General features: G+C 44.0%; 1 long non-coding RNA gene across 1 annotated transcript; it reads left to right on the top strand.

Moving 5' to 3' along the window:
* The first annotated feature begins 9056 nt into the window (after positions 1-9056).
* LOC142776532 (uncharacterized) lies at positions 9057-10546 on the top strand. The gene is made up of 4 exons (XR_012887612.1): positions 9057-9294; positions 9381-9594; positions 10032-10226; positions 10285-10546. It is a non-coding gene; the product is annotated as an uncharacterized LOC142776532 (long non-coding RNA).
* The last annotated feature ends 1321 nt before the right edge of the window (positions 10547-11867 follow it).

The raw sequence follows: 11867 nt of genomic DNA on the forward strand, positions 1-11867 counted from the left end.
ATTGTAAACAAACGTATGTTTGGTATGAGGGTGGCGATTTGGGCTTGTTGGTATGGTTGCATGATGATGGATGGTAGCGCAGACAACGAACACGGACAAGAGAAGGCACATAGACACAACACAGCGCTAACTTTCAACAACAGTTTATTACACGCAGATCTCCGTGGTGTATGCGATCCACCACGCCAACGTCACACGTGCGTAGCTCTAAAAACCATCAAATATAACCAACGCGCGTGTTCCAATACTTTACAATTTTATATTTTTCAATCTTTTTTTACTTTTTCTTTCTTCCTTTTATCCCATGTTACCACAAACCCTATCGCGAATACATGTAATCAAGTTCCTTATCTGTCAACACCACTGATGGGCTGCTCACACACGTGTCACCTAGCTCTGCAATTCTGCCGGCCTCCAATACCAACCGCGTCATCTCGTGCCTACTTCTATTGATTATAACCGTTTCCTTGAATTTCGGTGTGCACTTACATCTCTGGCAATGAAGGGAAAGAAAACCATCAGGAACAACACTATTTACTTTGTTATTGTGCTCGCGCAAGCGATCGTTTATGCATCTACTGGTCTGACCGATATAACACTTTCCACAAGTAAGTGGAATGAGGTATACAACACACATGATGCACTCCACAAATAGGTTTCTATGTTTCTTTTGGCATACATTTGATTTTCCCTTGTCTGGTCTTGTGCTTCTGCAAAGACTCACCAACTTATTGGGTGCCGAGAAAACTACGTTAGTGCCACATTTTTCCGCAATCTTTTTTATCCTGTGAGAAACCTTATGCATGTATGGAATTACGGCAAAACTTTCCTTTCTTGAGCTCACCCTATCCATCCCTTCACATCTTTTCTCCAGCACTTTTCTGTGCAATCCTTCAGCAACGGACACGACGAGGCTCTTGGGGTACCCGGCATTGCTTAGCCTCGAGACCTGTTGTCTGAAGCTTTCATTCATGAGGCACCGGCAGGACTTCTTTAGTGCCTCACTCAAGCACATCTTCGCAATGCCTCGTTTTACCAGTTTAGTATGCGCTGAGTGAAACTGTAGTAAAGGCTTACTTGCTCTGGGCTCGTAACACCAGCATGTCTTTTCATCTGAGAATTGAAAGTTAATGTCAAGAAATCTGAGCCTTCCGTCACATGGCATTTCAAAAGTCACTTCAAGTGGGTTAAGCCCCTCACGAAAAACGCTACACACGCTATTACATTGAGTAGCAAAATCTGCAGTTCTGTCATTGATAAACACTAAAAAGTCATCGACGTACCTAAATACGTGCACAACATTGTATTCATTTAGGCGTCCTGATAGCCTCCTGTCCATTTCAGCCAAAAACAAATTACTTAAAACTGGTGCTAAGCACGAGCCAATGCATACTCCTTGTTTTTGCAGATACAGGGTACCATTGTTTTCAATAAACGTTGACGACAAGTAAAACCTAAGTAATTCTAAGAAATTGTCGACGGACGTACCTGCTTGTGAGCTAAATCTAACGGCACCGTACTCATCGATGCATTCGCCAACACTTGTTAATACTGCTGATTGTGGCAGAGAATAGTACAGATCTTTTATGTCAGCCGAAAACGCTTTTAACCCTATGTTTTTTCGTTCCCTGACGAAACTTATCACCTGTTCCGAATTTTTTGTCAGGAAGGGGTCATTTATGTCAAGCAAGTTTAATGTTCTTTGCAGATACACAGCTACAGCTTTTTGCCACGTGTCCTTCTCCGACACTATCACTCTGAACGGTACTCCTTCCTTATGCGTTTTAGCACTAAAGAACACATCCAGACTGTCATTTTTACTTTTTCTGATACCGCTAAGCACACCTTCTAGATTCATCCTCTTACAAAGTTCTATTGCTTTTCCCCTCACTTTTTCAATCGAAATACTTTTCTTTTCGCTGAACACTGCCGTAATAGCACTTTTAGCCTTTTCTTTAAATTCATCATGCGAGAAAACCGCAAACCCTCCTTCTTTATCGACTGGAAGTACACTCAGAGCATGCTGTGTCAAGTAAGTTTCCACGCGTTTGAGAGGCAAACTGCGGCATGGAGGCCTACACAATTTTAAAGCGTCCACACCTTCGTTGATGATCCTGGTGGCTTGATCCTCGGGAACCCGCTTCGACACTTGACGTACAATTGATACGAGTTCCGGCTTGTTCTTTTGAGGTTGCACGGCAAACTTTGGCCCAAGTCCCAATACTTCTAGTACAAAGTCCGGTAGGCAGATGCCTTCTGCCACATGAACGTTGGAGGTTGCACTCACGCGCACTTTGTCCACCAAATCACGTAACAGTCGTAATTGAAGCTTCCAGTGGAATTCTATCATTTGGTCTGCCAGACGTAGATGCTTTCGAAAGTGAATCTCCGCTGCATATGACTCGTAAGTTCGATGCATCTGCGCCCGTAGGTAGGCTCTGAAAAGGCGTACCTGTCGAAGCCATTCTGAGCGCTGAATTTTCATGATCCTCGTTCTGTGCCCATCTGAAGGGGTACACCCTCCGAAGAGCGCTCGAACATCCTCTGGTAGAATCTTGTTCCTTATGGAAAAACTGAGCGTTCTTGCCTTGCACACGGCGTTGACGATGAGGGCTACAACACCCGAAGGATCTCGCAGTACATGAACGAAAGAGCCCGTTGAACGAGAAATGAAGTCAATGAGGGTGGCGATTTGGGCTTGTTGGTATGGTTGCATGATGATGGATGGTAGCGCAGACAACGAACACGGACAAGAGAAGGCACATAGACACAACACAGCGCTAACTTTCAACAACAGTTTATTACACGCAGATCTCCGTGGTGTATGCGATCCACCACGCCAACGTCACACGTGCGTAGCTCTAAAAACCATCAAATATAACCAACACGCGTGTTCCAATACTTTACAATTTTATATTTTTCAATCTTTTTTTACTTTTTCTTTCTTCCTTTTATCCCATGTTACCACAAACCCTATCGCGAATACATGTAATCAAGTTCCTTATCTGTCAACACCACTGATGGGCTGCTCACACACGTGTCACCTAGCTCTGCAATTCTGCCGGCCTCCAATACCAACCGCGTCATCTCGTGCCTACTTCTATTGATTATAACCGTTTCCTTGAATTTCGGTGTGCACTTACATCTCTGGCAATGAAGGGAAAGAAAACCATCAGGAACAACACTATTTACTTTGTTATTGTGCTCGCGCAAGCGATCGTTTATGCATCTACTGGTCTGACCGATATAACACTTTCCACAAGTAAGTGGAATGAGGTATACAACACACATGATGCACTCCACAAATAGGTTTCTATGTTTCTTTTGGCATACATTTGATTTTCCCTTGTCTGGTCTTGTGCTTCTGCAAAGACTCACCAACTTATTGGGTGCCGAGAAAACTACGTTAGTGCCACATTTTTCCGCAATCTTTTTTATCCTGTGAGAAACCTTATGCATGTATGGAATTACGGCAAAACTTTCCTTTCTTGAGCTCACCCTATCCATCCCTTCACATCTTTTCTCCAGCACTTTTCTGTGCAATCCTTCAGCAACGGACACGACGAGGCTCTTGGGGTACCCGGCATTGCTTAGCCTCGAGACCTGTTGTCTGAAGCTTTCATTCATGAGGCACCGGCAGGACTTCTTTAGTGCCTCACTCAAGCACATCTTCGCAATGCCTCGTTTTACCAGTTTAGTATGCGCTGAGTGAAACTGTAGTAAAGGCTTACTTGCTCTGGGCTCGTAACACCAGCATGTCTTTTCATCTGAGAATTGAAAGTTAATGTCAAGAAATCTGAGCCTTCCGTCACATGGCATTTCAAAAGTCACTTCAAGTGGGTTAAGCCCCTCACGAAAAACGCTACACACGCTATTACATTGAGTAGCAAAATCTGCAGTTCTGTCATTGATAAACACTAAAAAGTCATCGACGTACCTAAATACGTGCACAACATTGTATTCATTTAGGCGTCCTGATAGCCTCCTGTCCATTTCAGCCAAAAACAAATTACTTAAAACTGGTGCTAAGCACGAGCCAATGCATACTCCTTGTTTTTGCAGATACAGGGTACCATTGTTTTCAATAAACGTTGACGACAAGTAAAACCTAAGTAATTCTAAGAAATTGTCGACGGACGTACCTGCTTGTGAGCTAAATCTAACGGCACCGTACTCATCGATGCATTCGCCAACACTTGTTAATACTGCTGATTGTGGCAGAGAATAGTACAGATCTTTTATGTCAGCCGAAAACGCTTTTAACCCTATGTTTTTTCGTTCCCTGACGAAACTTATCACCTGTTCCGAATTTTTTGTCAGGAAGGGGTCATTTATGTCAAGCAAGTTTAATGTTCTTTGCAGATACACAGCTACAGCTTTTTGCCACGTGTCCTTCTCCGACACTATCACTCTGAACGGTACTCCTTCCTTATGCGTTTTAGCACTAAAGAACACATCCAGACTGTCATTTTTACTTTTTCTGATACCGCTAAGCACACCTTCTAGATTCATCCTCTTACAAAGTTCTATTGCTTTTCCCCTCACTTTTTCAATCGAAATACTTTTCTTTTCGCTGAACACTGCCGTAATAGCACTTTTAGCCTTTTCTTTAAATTCATCATGCGAGAAAACCGCAAACCCTCCTTCTTTATCGACTGGAAGTACACTCAGAGCATGCTGTGTCAAGTAAGTTTCCACGCGTTTGAGAGGCAAACTGCGGCATGGAGGCCTACACAATTTTAAAGCGTCCACACCTTCGTTGATGATCCTGGTGGCTTGATCCTCGGGAACCCGCTTCGACACTTGACGTACAATTGATACGAGTTCCGGCTTGTTCTTTTGAGGTTGCACGGCAAACTTTGGCCCAAGTCCCAATACTTCTAGTACAAAGTCCGGTAGGCAGATGCCTTCTGCCACATGAACGTTGGAGGTTGCACTCACGCGCACTTTGTCCACCAAATCACGTAACAGTCGTAATTGAAGCTTCCAGTGGAATTCTATCATTTGGTCTGCCAGACGTAGATGCTTTCGAAAGTGAATCTCCGCTGCATATGACTCGTAAGTTCGATGCATCTGCGCCCGTAGGTAGGCTCTGAAAAGGCGTACCTGTCGAAGCCATTCTGAGCGCTGAATTTTCATGATCCTCGTTCTGTGCCCATCTGAAGGGGTACACCCTCCGAAGAGCGCTCGAACATCCTCTGGTAGAATCTTGTTCCTTATGGAAAAACTGAGCGTTCTTGCCTTGCACACGGCGTTGACGATGAGGGCTACAACACCCGAAGGATCTCGCAGTACATGAACGAAAGAGCCCGTTGAACGAGAAATGAAGTCAATGAGGGTGGCGATTTGGGCTTGTTGGTATGGTTGCATGATGATGGATGGTAGCGCAGACAACGAACACGGACAAGAGAAGGCACATAGACACAACACAGCGCTAACTTTCAACAACAGTTTATTACACGCAGATCTCCGTGGTGTATGCGATCCACCACGCCAACGTCACACGTGCGTAGCTCTAAAAACCATCAAATATAACCAACGCGCGTGTTCCAATACTTTACAATTTTATATTTTTCAATCTTTTTTTACTTTTTCTTTCTTCCTTTTATCCCATGTTACCACAAACCCTATCGCGAATACATGTAATCAAGTTCCTTATCTGTCAACACCACTGATGGGCTGCTCACACACGTGTCACCTAGCTCTGCAATTCTGCCGGCCTCCAATACCAACCGCGTCATCTCGTGCCTACTTCTATTGATTATAACCGTTTCCTTGAATTTCGGTGTGCACTTACATCTCTGGCAATGAAGGGAAAGAAAACCATCAGGAACAACACTATTTACTTTGTTATTGTGCTCGCGCAAGCGATCGTTTATGCATCTACTGGTCTGACCGATATAACACTTTCCACAAGTAAGTGGAATGAGGTATACAACACACATGATGCACTCCACAAATAGGTTTCTATGTTTCTTTTGGCATACATTTGATTTTCCCTTGTCTGGTCTTGTGCTTCTGCAAAGACTCACCAACTTATTGGGTGCCGAGAAAACTACGTTAGTGCCACATTTTTCCGCAATCTTTTTTATCCTGTGAGAAACCTTATGCATGTATGGAATTACGGCAAAACTTTCCTTTCTTGAGCTCACCCTATCCATCCCTTCACATCTTTTCTCCAGCACTTTTCTGTGCAATCCTTCAGCAACGGACACGACGAGGCTCTTGGGGTACCCGGCATTGCTTAGCCTCGAGACCTGTTGTCTGAAGCTTTCATTCATGAGGCACCGGCAGGACTTCTTTAGTGCCTCACTCAAGCACATCTTCGCAATGCCTCGTTTTACCAGTTTAGTATGCGCTGAGTGAAACTGTAGTAAAGGCTTACTTGCTCTGGGCTCGTAACACCAGCATGTCTTTTCATCTGAGAATTGAAAGTTAATGTCAAGAAATCTGAGCCTTCCGTCACATGGCATTTCAAAAGTCACTTCAAGTGGGTTAAGCCCCTCACGAAAAACGCTACACACGCTATTACATTGAGTAGCAAAATCTGCAGTTCTGTCATTGATAAACACTAAAAAGTCATCGACGTACCTAAATACGTGCACAACATTGTATTCATTTAGGCGTCCTGATAGCCTCCTGTCCATTTCAGCCAAAAACAAATTACTTAAAACTGGTGCTAAGCACGAGCCAATGCATACTCCTTGTTTTTGCAGATACAGGGTACCATTGTTTTCAATAAACGTTGACGACAAGTAAAACCTAAGTAATTCTAAGAAATTGTCGACGGACGTACCTGCTTGTGAGCTAAATCTAACGGCACCGTACTCATCGATGCATTCGCCAACACTTGTTAATACTGCTGATTGTGGCAGAGAATAGTACAGATCTTTTATGTCAGCCGAAAACGCTTTTAACCCTATGTTTTTTCGTTCCCTGACGAAACTTATCACCTGTTCCGAATTTTTTGTCAGGAAGGGGTCATTTATGTCAAGCAAGTTTAATGTTCTTTGCAGATACACAGCTACAGCTTTTTGCCACGTGTCCTTCTCCGACACTATCACTCTGAACGGTACTCCTTCCTTATGCGTTTTAGCACTAAAGAACACATCCAGACTGTCATTTTTACTTTTTCTGATACCGCTAAGCACACCTTCTAGATTCATCCTCTTACAAAGTTCTATTGCTTTTCCCCTCACTTTTTCAATCGAAATACTTTTCTTTTCGCTGAACACTGCCGTAATAGCACTTTTAGCCTTTTCTTTAAATTCATCATGCGAGAAAACCGCAAACCCTCCTTCTTTATCGACTGGAAGTACACTCAGAGCATGCTGTGTCAAGTAAGTTTCCACGCGTTTGAGAGGCAAACTGCGGCATGGAGGCCTACACAATTTTAAAGCGTCCACACCTTCGTTGATGATCCTGGTGGCTTGATCCTCGGGAACCCGCTTCGACACTTGACGTACAATTGATACGAGTTCCGGCTTGTTCTTTTGAGGTTGCACGGCAAACTTTGGCCCAAGTCCCAATACTTCTAGTACAAAGTCCGGTAGGCAGATGCCTTCTGCCACATGAACGTTGGAGGTTGCACTCACGCGCACTTTGTCCACCAAATCACGTAACAGTCGTAATTGAAGCTTCCAGTGGAATTCTATCATTTGGTCTGCCAGACGTAGATGCTTTCGAAAGTGAATCTCCGCTGCATATGACTCGTAAGTTCGATGCATCTGCGCCCGTAGGTAGGCTCTGAAAAGGCGTACCTGTCGAAGCCATTCTGAGCGCTGAATTTTCATGATCCTCGTTCTGTGCCCATCTGAAGGGGTACACCCTCCGAAGAGCGCTCGAACATCCTCTGGTAGAATCTTGTTCCTTATGGAAAAACTGAGCGTTCTTGCCTTGCACACGGCGTTGACGATGAGGGCTACAACACCCGAAGGATCTCGCAGTACATGAACGAAAGAGCCCGTTGAACGAGAAATGAAGTCAATGAGGGTGGCGATTTGGGCTTGTTGGTATGGTTGCATGATGATGGATGGTAGCGCAGACAACGAACACGGACAAGAGAAGGCACATAGACACAACACAGCGCTAACTTTCAACAACAGTTTATTACACGCAGATCTCCGTGGTGTATGCGATCCACCACGCCAACGTCACACGTGCGTAGCTCTAAAAACCATCAAATATAACCAACGCGCGTGTTCCAATACTTTACAATTTTATATTTTTCAATCTTTTTTTACTTTTTCTTTCTTCCTTTTATCCCATGTTACCACAAACCCTATCGCGAATACATGTAATCAAGTTCCTTATCTGTCAACACCACTGATGGGCTGCTCACACACGTGTCACCTAGCTCTGCAATTCTGCCGGCCTCCAATACCAACCGCGTCATCTCGTGCCTACTTCTATTGATTATAACCGTTTCCTTGAATTTCGGTGTGCACTTACATCTCTGGCAATGAAGGGAAAGAAAACCATCAGGAACAACACTATTTACTTTGTTATTGTGCTCGCGCAAGCGATCGTATATGCATCTACTGGTCTGACCGATATAACACTTTCCACAAGTAAGTGGAATGAGGTATACAACACACATGATGCACTCCACAAATAGGTTTCTATGTTTCTTTTGGCATACATTTGATTTTCCCTTGTCTGGTCTTGTGCTTCTGCAAAGACTCACCAACTTATTGGGTGCCGAGAAAACTACGTTAGTGCCACATTTTTCCGCAATCTTTTTTATCCTGTGAGAAACCTTATGCATGTATGGAATTACGGCAAAACTTTCCTTTCTTGAGCTCACCCTATCCATCCCTTCACATCTTTTCTCCAGCACTTTTCTGTGCAATCCTTCAGCAACGGACACGACGAGGCTCTTGGGGTACCCAAGAGCCTGCGTGTAATAAACTGTTGTTGAAAGTTAGCGCTGTGTTGTGTCTATGTGCCTTCTCTTGTCCGTGTTCGTTGTCTGCGCTACCATCCATCATCATATGTTTGGTATGTTTGCGGCCGCAGGACTGTGGTAGCGTGGTCGTTCTGTGGCGTGGGTCGGTGTTCTGGCAAGTGTTCTGTGGGTCGGTCAATCTAGCGTGTAGAGCAAGTGGTGGTCAGAGCGCATTCAAGTTTTACACATAGACGAGCGCATAGCGGTCACCGCCACATATTAGCAAGATGGAACCGCAGAAGAAACGGAAAAAGCGCGGAAGGTATAAAAAGTATCTGAATCCAAGCAGTGTATGCAGTGTGCCCAGATCAACAGACTCATCAGCTAGGCTGCGGCTCGCTAAAACTGTAAGTAAACTTCTTTAATTGTCTCGACTCTATCAGATTATCGGCAAAAAATGTCCTTGTTAAATCTCAATAATCTTGCCGCGCAGGAATCCATAAAGGATGGCTCACACAATAAAAGTTCGGATGAAGGTCCGCTGGATTCGCGGCCGCCCGTCGGTCAAGCGGAGTACACGGTACCGCAAAATGCGACATCGATGGCCGCTGCGGTGTTGGCGGCGGACAGTGCTGTGCAGCATGCGAATAATGACGACGATGGGCAGCGATTCCGATGGAGCGAGCAGCCTATGTTCTAGAACGCTGGTACGTAGATGGATGCCTTCGTCTCAAATATTGTACGCAGTGCGTTGAATGTAACAAGTACGTACGTTTGTGTTGGTGCGTGCACGCGTGCTGGAAAGTGCACCTACAAACATAATTTCCTAAAGCATTGGCTTAATGATTTCGAGAATGCGTGCTCAATTTAATTAAGAGGCACAGTTAAATTTAATTAGAGAAACTGTTGAGCCTCATTTACCACAACGTTACGATTGAAATCTTGGGTCCTTTTCTTGGAGCTGGTTTTCATAAAAGAAAAAGAAGCACGCGCGGGGGGGGGGGGGCGCAACATTTGTTTTACAGAGAGTTACAGTATATATCCTTTAGTCGTGTAAAAATTTGCAAGAGACAAATATGTTTTTAGTATATTCTTTGCTATTTATTTTTATGATTTATCTAAATGCATTTTTTTTTTTGTCTAGACATCTCCGCAGCCAGCCATTCCGGGTGATCGAAGTGAACGACAGAGAGATCTGCAAGATATAGATGATGGAGGTGATTACAGTGGAGACTGTGCCGCCACTGTGTATGATCCATGTGGTGCAAATCATTTCATCAGTGATGATGACAACACAGATTTTGGCAGTTGTGATGACACAACTGACCCTACAACAATGGTATGCTTCCACATAATAATTGTATTCATGTAAACCTTACAATGAATTTTTTCTGCAGGGCACTCAACATGATACTGTGGACAGCGTGACTCGGGGCGTGTTTCTATCTGAATGTAACAGTGAAGTGTGTGATGTGGCTGATGGCATAGACAGTGAGGGACCTTTCAATGGAAACTTGTCAACCGATGCCGACACAAACAGGACACAACTTGGAGATTTGTTTCAGGAGGTCCTGAATGAAAAGATTGTCGTTTCAAAAGGCGAGATGCTTTTGATGATATTTAAACATGCCATAAAAAGTAATTTGTCTTTTACAGCAATGGTGAGTTTGATTGAAATGGTCAACATGTTTTTTGAACGACCTGTTCTGCCACATTCACGATACCAGCTTGGCAAGCTTTTTTCAGAGCATGGCACCGAGATGAGTTTTCATTTCATTTGTGGTAAATGTTCGACAGTGCACGAGGTCGCACAATCCTATGCTCAGTCGAGTCATTGTCAAAAATGTGGCTGGGCTCTAGCTTCCTCAGTAAACAGCGAATCATTTTTTGTCCTATTGGATGTCCCCTCTCAACTTCGAAAGGTTTTAAAGAATTGCAGCTTTCTTGACCTGACAAAGCCCTTAAGTCAAAGCAGTAACCTTTCTGATATTTGTGATGGAGAATTATATCGCAAATTTGTTTCTGCTACAGTAGACGAAGGGCACAGGATTAGCTTTACATTAAATGCAGATGGCACACCACTATTTTCATCCAGCAACACTTCAATTTGGCCTATACAGCTACTGGTGAATGAGGTGCCCATTATGCAAAGAGGGGACAAACTTGTGTTGGCTGCTCTTTGGTTTGGAAAGAAAAAGCCAGATATGAGCATTTTTCTTGATGTGTTTGTAGAGAAAATGGAAGGTTTGGCACAGAATGGCTTTGTTCTTGATCATGAAGGACAGCCGAAGCTGTTCAAGGCTTATTGCATTTGCTGTGCAGTTGATTCAGTGGCAAGAGCCCCCATGCAAGGGGTCATGCAATTTAATGCATACTATGGGTGTAACTGGTGTCTGCAAAAGGGGGAACGCATTGCAGGCACTACCAGGTACCCAGTAGAGAAGAATGAGCCACCAGAGCGTTCTGAACAAGAAATTATGGAAGATGCAGAAACTGCATTGCAACAGGATCATTCTGAAAGAGGAGTGAAGACAGTTTCTCCACTTCTAAACTTGCCACATTTTGATATAGTCTGGGGTTTTGTCCCCGATTATATGCATAGTATTTTGTTGGGAGTGGCGAGGCAGTTTTTAGAGATGTGGATGGCTGATGCACAGTGTGATTTCTATATTGGGAAGCATCAAAGAACGATTGATGAAAGGCTGACAGCACTGGCTCCTCCTAGAGAAGTGCGCCGGTTGCCAAGAGCAACAAAAGAAAGAAAGTGGTGGAAGGCCAAGGAGTTTGAGAATTGGGTGCTCTTCTACAGCCTGCCAGTGCTGCAAGGAATTTTGAATAAATCTTGCATCAGTCACTGGGCTTGCCTTGTTGAGGTGCTTCACATTCTGCTGTCACGTAACATAAGTTTGTCACACTTTCAGCGAGCAGAAGAACTCCTTTTGGAGTTTCACGTCATGGCAGAAGCCATATATGGGAAAAA

Source organism: Rhipicephalus microplus, chromosome X, assembly GCF_043290135.1.
Source record: "Rhipicephalus microplus isolate Deutch F79 chromosome X, USDA_Rmic, whole genome shotgun sequence".
Lineage (NCBI taxonomy): Eukaryota > Metazoa > Arthropoda > Arachnida > Ixodida > Ixodidae > Rhipicephalus > Rhipicephalus microplus.